At 43.7% G+C, this 10,192-nt stretch overlaps 1 protein-coding gene across 1 annotated transcript in view; it reads right to left on the bottom strand.

Moving 5' to 3' along the window:
* PTPRE (protein tyrosine phosphatase receptor type E) overlaps positions 1-6,337 on the bottom strand; it is a 131,077-nt gene extending 124,740 nt beyond the window's left edge. Inside the window, exon 1 of the mRNA XM_075072741.1 lies at positions 6,281-6,337. The gene's annotated coding sequence lies outside the window, so the exon portion shown is untranslated. The remainder of the gene's footprint in view (positions 1-6,280) is intronic.
* Between the last annotated feature and the right edge of the window lie 3,855 nt (positions 6,338-10,192).

The raw sequence follows: 10,192 nt of genomic DNA on the forward strand, positions 1-10,192 counted from the left end.
ATAATATTTTGATTATACTGAGGCTGATATGTACACTATGAATCAATATTAAGCACAGTACTGGTTTATGCAGATCACATCATCAGAAGACTCCTGCATCACTTCCCAAAGTCTTTACTTAGGCCAGTCTAAAAATCATCATTAGAAAACACAGGCCCAATCCTGCAACTTGTTTTGTGCAAGCAGAGCACTTAGTCCAGGTGGAGCCGAACTGACAGTGAAGGAACAGCATTTCCTCCAGTAATACCAAATTGCAGGGTCAGGGTCTAAACCTGCCATGTGAGTTTAGCTTGGTTACTTAAGACTCTGATCCTGCAGTTTGTTGCATGTGGGCAGACTGATGCGCCTGTGTGGGGCCTCATCAAAGTCAAAACTGAAATTCTTCTGCTGTTCCTTCACGTTGGGTGGAGGAAAGAGACTGGCTGAAGTAAAATTGCTCCTGGAATCCCTACTTGACATTTAGTGGACCAGAGGCAGCTGCTCTCAAGGTTGCAGCTGGGCAGAGAACTGGAGTATTAACAGGCTAACAGTCCCCTGTCCTATTGTACTCAGTGGAATTTAGATGCAGCAGAGACTTTACCCCTCGTATGCTTTCTTGTGGCTGGAAGTTGAAGCTAGACAAATTCACAGTAGAAATAAGGTACAAATTTTTAACAGTGAAGACAATTAACCACTAGAACAACTTACCTGAGAATGTGTGGTAAATTCTCCATCACTTGCAGTCTAAGTAAAGACTATATTTTTTAAAAACAAAGATATATTATAGCTTGAGGATAAGCTATAGGTGTGATGCAGAAATTATTGGTCAGATTAGTTGGCCTGCTTTATGCATGTCAGACCAAAGGATCATAACGGTCCCTTCTGGGCTTAAAGTTTATGAATCTATAAACAAGCTCGAAAGCTCTGTTTTATAATATTCTTTTGCCTTTGGAAGTCTGAAGCAATTTTAAACCAAAGAAAGGGAAAACTGAGAAGGTCCTTAAATTCACCTCGAATTTGGTGGACTACAGCTAGGCTAAAATATCTGGTTTGCAACACCAAACTGATAGAAAACAGTCAGGTAGGAAACAAATTATTTTACAGTCTTTGGAAGGCAGTCCTTTCTAAAACTCTTGCAATACACAAATTTGTCAGTTCTGTGGTACTCTAAGGGATACTATTTGGAAGCTATTCCCACTCATTTTAGTAATCATCTCTTCCAGAAACTCAAAGCTCTTAAAGAATGGGGCACTTTTTGAGGAAGAGGGTTTCTATGCAGTTCTATTTAAAATCTCTGCACTGCAGTCAGGATTATTAATGGTGGCTATAGGTCACAATGCCTTTTACCTAGTTGGGACAGTAATTTCCAAATTAGGATTGTTGCACAAAAACAGTTTGTCACCTATTTACTATTTTTCATAAACACTTAAGTGAAAAAGAAAGCAATAATAAAACCTATTCATACAGAAAATACTAAAAGGAAAAACAATTTACTTGAAAATCTTTGGAAGGCTACACTTTTTTTAGTTTTTTTAGCAAGTTATGCCAATTTGAATCATTTATAGCATTCAAAATGCAAAAACACTGGATTTGTGTTTGTTTGTTCTTATGTATGCATAGCTCCAGAGAATTGCCCTAAAAATTTTAAACACATTTATTGATCATTTTTAATAGAAAAAAGATCTGCCTGAAAACAGCCCTTAAATAATCTGTATGGATATCCAGTGGAAGCTGGAGAAGACATTTCCTCTAAGATGTTTGTCAGGAAGCCTAGATTTATCTTCTCATCTAGACCAACAATTTTTCTCTACTAATCTATAAAGTGTCCATGACAACTGTAAAAGCAGCAAAGAATCCTGTGGCACCTTATAGACTAACAGACGTTTTGGAGCATGAGCTTTTGTGGGTGAATACCCACTTCGTCAGATGCATGAAATACATGACAACTGTAGTTTTTAATACTGTCAATCACCAATTATGCTGACCTCAGCTAAAACCTACTGCAAACGATAACATTAATAGAGAAACAGTAGAGTTAAATAAAGAAATGTTATAAAACTGTCTCATCTGTAACTCATGCCACCATATTGATTATATTTATTCATGTAGATTAATTCACAAGGATATATAATTTAAACACTCCAGACTGTTAGTAAATTCGTGTAAAACTACCAGTTTAAATGAGTAAAACAAGGAAATTGCGAATAAAGGAGGAAAAACTGATATAAATACACTGTTATTCCTGGATATTAGAGCTGATATGGGGAAAGATTCCCCCAGCCACTCAAGGAGTGCAATGAAAGCAAGCACCGTCTATTTCCCTAGTTGGCATAGAATACTGGAACTATGTCCTTGAATTTATGAATTTTGTTCAAACAGCCTTCATTTTTGATAGAGGAAAAAGCAAGTTATTAAAAAGGCTATTTTAAAAAAAAATTCTCTCATGGAGATGTCAGCTGTGAGCATCGTTCTCTGATAGACTAGGATGAAATTCACTCATATGAAGGGGGCCCACAAAAGGGCTATGCAATACTTCAATACCACTAAAGCCCTCAAAGTACAGTTTAAGTGGGACTTAAGTACACAGGCTTTTGTTTTTGCTCTTGGCACAGAGGCAAATTTCACCCAAACTGTATAAACAGCTTTTCTAGAGCATAGTTTATTTCTTTAAAGCCCTGATCCACCTTTCTGTTGAAGTCAATGGAAGTCTTTCTATTAAGTCTGAAGGGATGCTGTCCAAGCTATACGTAAATCTAGAACTTATGAAAAGTTCTTGATTGATAACCTTTGAGAAAAGGAGGACCTCTTCTATTTAGCCTCAGAACAAAAGTGGAAACACAGAAGGAAACTTCCTCACCTTGCTCCAGCTAATGTGTTTGAACTTTGACCTATAATTGTCAATGAGTAGGAAGCAGTTCAGTCTTCATGTCCATTCAATCCTTTGCCTTCCTTGTGAGACGCGTAGATCCCATAGGTGCAAGCTATGTTTCTATGTGATGTGATCACTTGTCTGGTTTGGGTTGGATTGAGATCACCATACTGATATCACATACACCACTGAAGAGCAGTCAGATAGTCTATCAGCTTGGGCTTTCTTCAAATTAATGACTGAAAGATGTATGGATTAACAGAGGAAAACAAATCCACTAAACAGATCGCTGCTCCTCCTTTTCCACACAGTACAATATATGCTCATAGTGCACATAGAGATCAATATCCACAACATTTTGTTGATTTACACATTTTCTCATATTTTAATGCTGATCAAAACATAACTCCTGAACTTACAATGCTTACGTAAATTTAGTTTTTTACTACATCAGTAAAATCTGTGTGCAGTGGGACTGTGAAATGGACAATCTAAAAAGGATGTATAATACAGATATGAAAATAACTAACAAGAAAGAATTACAGTTTAGAAAAATGTCAACTTGATACCAGTAAGCTCTGTGTTCTTAAGGAACCAGGGTGCAGTATCCAGCCTCTTCGACGCATGAAAGATACCCCGCACCAGCCTCTGCTTAAACCAAAGCCCATCAGAGAAAAGACTTGCAGAGAACAATGAAGGGCAGATGGGAGACACACTTAGATCCCTCCTGACAAAGGTGACAAGATTAAGACATCTCCATTTGCATACATGGAGAGCAGAGACAACTCCCCTCGCCTCATCTGCATGAAAGATAGGACAGCGAGACATCTCAATTTGCATATAGAATGGCGAACAGAGAACCACACTGACCAGAAAAAGCAGGGAAGGATTGCATCATGGGAATCTCTGCTCCAGATGTTAATGAACGTACGTCTGCCCACACCCAGCTCAGCAGTTATCAGACCAATTCTAGTAATGAATCCTTGATTGATATCCAAACTACTGAAGCAGCCTAGCTGCACTGTGACCTCCCCGAAGAAAACACCACCCATAGCCAAGAGTGATCAGCTCCTATTGTCTAGCCTAAAGAAAACCCTTGAGTCATCAATTTACCCATAAACAAATCTATAAAAATCCCTACTTGTCCTCCAGTAAGTCTTCTGCTGCTTAGATCCAAACTATGCATCAGTTCACTGGGATTCCATCTTCTCCTAACTGATCATGCTTGGGGCTTTGCCTGCCTCTACCTCTCAGGACTCTGAGCTATCACCATCACCTGGGAACTCCGACCAGTTCAAGCCTCATGGAGTGGGTGAGATCCCCTTCTTTCTCTCTCTCTGTTTTCCTTTCTACCTTAGGTATTAACCTTTAACAATGTATGTTATGTTGGTTTAGGCTCTCCTTGTGTAGTTATCACTATCATTCAACAAATAACTTTTATGATTAAGCTGGTTGCCACTCTCTCTCTTGCTGGACTTTACTCTTTTGTGTTTTTAGCTTCCCCCATTTACTCTACAGCAGGCCTGTACAACTCGTAAAGCGGCAAGGGCCACATTACTCCAAAGAAAACAGCTGAGGGCCGAAACCCCCCGGACCCGCAGAAACACCCGCCCCCAGCACCACCCAGCCCTGCAGAAACAAACCCTCCTTCCCCAGCACTACCCCACCAAAACAGCTCGGGTCCAAAAAGGAAGGTTGAGGGCAGGGAGGTGATACTTGATTTTATATCAACCAGGGGCTCTCAGTTGCAGAGGTGCCTGGGAGCCCTCAGGGGCAAATTAAAGGGCCCAGGGCTCTGGCAGCTGGGGGAACTCGGAGCTTTGCGGAGCTGGGGCAGGGATTTAAAGGGCCCAGAGCTCCTGCCACTGAGGGGAGCTCGAGCCCTTTAAATTCCAGCCCCAGCCCATCCACTGGAGCCGTGGCCGGGATTCAAAAGGCTCTGGGCTGCCCGCAGCGGCGGTGAACCCCGAGCCCTTTAAATCTCAGCCACGGTCAGGATTCAAAGGGCTGTGGGCTGCCCGCAGCCACGAGAAGCCCTGAGCCCTTTAAATCCCAGCCACAGCAGGGATTCAAAGGCTCTGGGCTGCCTGCAGCGGTGGGGAGCCCTGAGCCCTTTAAATCTCAGCCGTGGCTGGGAATTACAGTTTGGAAAAATGCCATGCAGATGCACCCCATCTATTTTCCTCTGTGTCTGAATGCTATTAGAGAACACTGGCATTTATAACCATAAGCTGTCAGTATGTGATATACAGTAAACTGTAATGAATCTTCCATCAAGCTAAAAAAAGGAGAAAAGAGCTGTACACAATTTAGATGTACTTTTCTTTGCCTTCCTATGACTATGCCAAGAGCATGTAATAGTTATACAAGACGCAAAAGGTTTACATTAAAGACTACAATTTATGTTAAAAAAAAAATTACCACAGGTGGTACAAAGTACATTATTACCATTGACCATCTCAGAAATGCCTGAGTGCATTCACTCTTGAAATCACAAACCCTGATTACTTGAGCTAGTACCTATTCATGGAGGTTAAGGCAGGGATCCTTCAATGGTTACAATATTAGATGTGCCTGCCTATGCTACCAATTGAGATACATTTCTAGAGTGGATCTACTTTTTTATGTCAAATTCAAAATCACATTCATGATCTATTTCAAGTAGCTGATTTAAGTATTGCCAGAGATCGCTTTCCAATAAGGGTTTCATTGCCTGGAGGAACTAACATTCAGGGTCTCGTAGGGTGAAACGGAACATTAAGTAATTAGTCACTCTCTTCATTTTTAGTTGGAAAGAGTAGGGTGCTATGTCATCTATTCTTCTGAACTGCCAACTGAGCTAAGACCTGGTCTACACTTGGAATTTACATTGGTACAGCTACATCTCTCAGGGATATGAAAAATACTCTTTCCTGAAAGACAGAGCGGTACTGACCTAGTCCCCAGTGTATGCAGCACTAGGTGGACAGAAGAATTGTTCTGTCAACCTAACTACCGTCCCTTGGGGAGGTGGATTACCCATGGCGATGGGAGAAACCATCCCATCAGCATGGGTAATATCTACACTGAAGCACAACGGTGGCGTAGCTGCAACAGTGTAGCTGTGCTGCTATAGCATTTTAAGTGTAGACACACCCTAACTTAGAAATTTTGGGGGTGAGTGAAGGGGAAGGGGAGAAATAGGTAATAATTCTGTTAATGCAATTGTGCTGTCTACTCTTCTGATAACATTGTGCCCTTCCATGTAAGAAATCAGACTGAGCTCATTTGAAGATGCTCAGATCAAAAAGTAAAATATACATTTATAACAGTCTTCTGACACAGTCCTGCCCCACCCTCAACACATGATAGTACATCAAAAAGGCATGGAGCTATGAGTGCTTATATTTCTGATTAATGATGTATCTGTTCCTCCTATAAGTGCTGACTTACCTGCTCTGATTTCTTTATCCTGCCTTGATCTCCTCCTGGTCTTTAATGTGGCCCACATTTCAAGTCTCCTACCTTCCTGAACACGTTCTGTAGATCCAGTCTAAATTTTCTCTTCTGCACATCTCATCAAATTACCTAATCGCTCTTCAGTTTCATTCTGTCAGCTTCCGGCGTGTAAAGCATCTGTTTTCTGATAAACTATCCTTCCAGTTTTTCCTAGCGGCTGCCTCTGATACCGGAAGCTTCTCATTTCCTAATTTCCTGGTTTCATTCTCTTCTGACTAAATACTTCTGCTTTGACTTAGTCGTTGTTGCCATATTATCAGGAAATAATAAAGCCACAAAAATACAGCTGGGCTGTAATCTTGCCAATATCCTTTCAGAGGCTGCTGTAAAAGTGTGCTGCTTATAGTAGGTCCAGACATTATACATATGTCCAGTCCATTTTCCAAGTGCAAGTAATTATTATACACAGAAGCAATAGATGCAAAAGTTACATGACAGTTAAATCTCTTCAAGTGTGGGACATATCTTATTTCTGCACGTGGCTGAATCTTATTCAGAAAAGTAGTGACACGTCTATCTTGGAATCATAAGGATCCATGGGGTTAGAACCCAGGTCTGCCATGCAGAGCCACATCCAAGGAGCACTGTGTGAAATAGGTGCCACAGAAAATACTGACCCCAAGGACCAGAATGACAGACAGATTTCCTGTGAGTGTTTGCCACAATTTTTGATAACCCTCATCATGCTCGCTCAGCAGAAGCCATGCTATGAAGGCTCCAGCAAGGGCGAGGTCCAGCTGCTTCATGTGCAGCCCAGTTCCTGCGACTCGCAGACGACGTTGAGTAGAACGAGGCAGCCCAACTGAACCAATTTCGGTGTAGACTTAGTGAGGTAAAGGATGAACTAGCATGCATCAAGACCTTGAACAGCATGGATGCTTTTATTGACCTCTCTCTCTTTCCATATCAACAACTAGCTATGTGAGCAAAAGGAGGAGAGAAGTACCAATATTCCGCCACTTTGCCTACCCCCATGCCGAAAAATCCAGGACCCAGCCATGAACCAATGCAGGTTTACCTGGGCCACCAATGCTTAATCCTGGAAGAAGAGGAATAGCAACTGTGCAATAAAGTATGCTTTTATTGCAGCGCGCCAGAACATGCCAGGGCTGCCCAGAGGATTCAGGGGGCCTGGGGCAAAGCAATTTTGGGGGCCCCTTCCATAAAAAAAATTACAATACTGTATTCTCGTGGGGGTCCCTGCGGGGCTCGGGCAAATTGCCCCACATGCTCCCCGCCAGGGGCAACCCTGGGAAAAAAACCCCACATTCGGCACAAACCATTTGAGAAAACTTCTTACAAGTATCGCTGGTTCTCAGCATCACTAGTGCCTGAAGAAGGCACTAAAGCGCATAAGGTAAGAAAATTTTCCATTCAAACTTTTTGGATCGAAAACTAGGTGTTTTAAAATGTGAAAAAAATTGCGGACAAGGTCGCTTCCTTCAAAATTGTTGTGTTTTTAAATTAAAAGCTGAAAATTAGCGGCCAAAACCTGAATATGTTTGGGGGTCAGAAGCGGGTGGCCAAATATTGCTGCTTGCTGTGTTGATTGTTTAAAAGAAACACTAAAATTCTGCTAAAAAAATCCAAAACTTTTGAACACCTCAACTTGTGACCAAACCAACCTGAGCACCACCCATCAAGATTTGTTCCAGTTCTGATCTCGCTGGCTTTCCTTGACTCATATCTGTCCCAATACAGGGTTCAGTAGGTAGAACAAAAGAACAGCCATATATGGGTCAAACCAAAAGGTCCATCCAGCCAGTACCGGTCTACAGACAAGGCCAAGCCAATGCCCCAAGGAGTGAACCTAACAGGTAATGAAAAAGTGAGCTCTCCGCTGCCATCCATCCCACCCACGACAAACAGAGGCTAGACATCCAGATGTTACCCATCTGCTAATAGCCATCAATGGACTTAACTTCCACATTTATCTATTGTTCCTAGAGACTGACCCATGGGCCCTCACAACTGGGTAGTACGTGGGTTTCTTATAAATGCTTATGTACATGGCTTCCACAAACTGAGCATTGAGCTCGTCAGAATCTGGATGAGCCTATTTGTGAAAACTGACATTGCCTCCAAAATAGCACAGCCATGAATGAACACAGGGTGCTAAATAAAATTAACCCAAGGCTTCTCACACGGGGTCTGGGACCCCTGTAGGGAAGTCCACAAGTATGACTGGGGTTGACCTGTCAGCCCTACTCAAACCCCACTTCCTCCAGCATTATAAAGTGTACATATATAAAGAAAGTTCAAATAATGGAGGCGGTCACAGCAGAGGTTTGCTATAAAGGGGTCACCAGAACAAAAAGTATGGAACCACTGAACAACCCCTCTAAGCCTCAGGAATCAGGGAGTGAAGGGGGCTCCCATGGAGGCAGGAAAGAATAGTGGTGAGGATATTGCTCTTCTCATGTGATCCCTCCCCCAGTGGCTAATTTTAAATGAAGCTACTCTCCCCTGACATGAATCTCCCTATGGCACTGAAATTGAATATAGACTAGAATTTGGCATTTGAGAAGTAAAACGGATGGTAGCCCTAATGGAAAAGCTTACAGCTTGGCTCTTCTGCAAGCCTCAAACTGCTGGATGAGCTTTAGAGTAGGGAAGGCTGTGCCTCCCAAACAGCCTGGCCCTGCCCCCTATCTGACCCCCTACTTCCTGCCCCCCAACTGGCCACCCCCCTTAGAATCCCCAACCCATTCTGTCCTGGCACCCCGCTCACCCGGAGCCGCAGTGCATCGTATCCAGCAGTGTCCCTGAACAGCGGTGCAGCGCGGCTCCCGCGGGGCTCCTGAGCTCCGCCCTGCTCAAAGCCACGCGGTAAGGGAGAGGGCTGGGCGCTCAGGAGTCCTGCCAGAGCCGCAGGGCGCTGCTGTTCAGGGACACTGCCGGATCTGCTGAGGGGCGGAGGCGGGGTCGGGCTGCGGCGCGAGCCTCGCCCGTTCTCTTGGGGGCCCCTGCGGAGCCCGGGGCCTGGGGCAAATTGCCCCACTTGCCCGCCCCTCTGGGCGGCCCTGGAACATGCCCTCACTTTTTGCCCCTCATGGACCTCAACAACAGGGAATCAGTAAACAAGTGAGCCCGGGCTATATGGGTGGGGCACCCTGGGCACCACCAGGCCACTATGCTTTAGAACTAACCCCCAGAGCTCGAAGAAAACTTGATCCAGGACATGCAGATCCTCCCCTTGCTTTCAAGTACAGATACAGTTATGTACCATAGATGGGGCCCAAGCTGACGGCCCTCTCCCCTATTTAGCCCGGGTTCACAGTGGGCTGTGATCAGTTCTGAGACTGCTGATAATTTCATAGATGCAGACACTGCTCAAGCACTACAAATCCTCCTCTGTTTAAAGCTACATCCTTTGTTGTAGAGACAATAGATGGGTCACTCCTGCCCTTGGGGCCAGTGCAACAGGAATCAGTACCCCAGAAGCCATATTCCAGGGTCACTGGTAATTGCTACAATTCAGTGTGATCCATTGTCCACACCTTCCCCTAATTCTCCATATCATCTGCCCGGAGCAAAATGACCTTGCATCTCTTGATGACAGAAAAGGATCTGCTTCCCCTCTGAACACTGCTGAAAGGTCCCAAACTTCTGCAACCAATCCAATAGCCTGAGTCTTCCTGATAAGTTTTGGGAATATGCAGGCATTTTTTAAGATAAAAATGCAGACATGCTACCGGTGCACCAGAATAATGACTGCCCTATAGATCTGCAACCCAGAGCAAAGATCCCTCACAGACAAATCTAGGCAATGTCTGAGCCAGAACTGAGAGCCCTTCTCATGTACATCCATAAAAACTTGGCCATGGGTTTAATCCAGCGTTCCAC

Source organism: Chelonoidis abingdonii, chromosome 15, assembly GCF_003597395.2.
Source record: "Chelonoidis abingdonii isolate Lonesome George chromosome 15, CheloAbing_2.0, whole genome shotgun sequence".
Lineage (NCBI taxonomy): Eukaryota > Metazoa > Chordata > Testudines > Testudinidae > Chelonoidis > Chelonoidis abingdonii.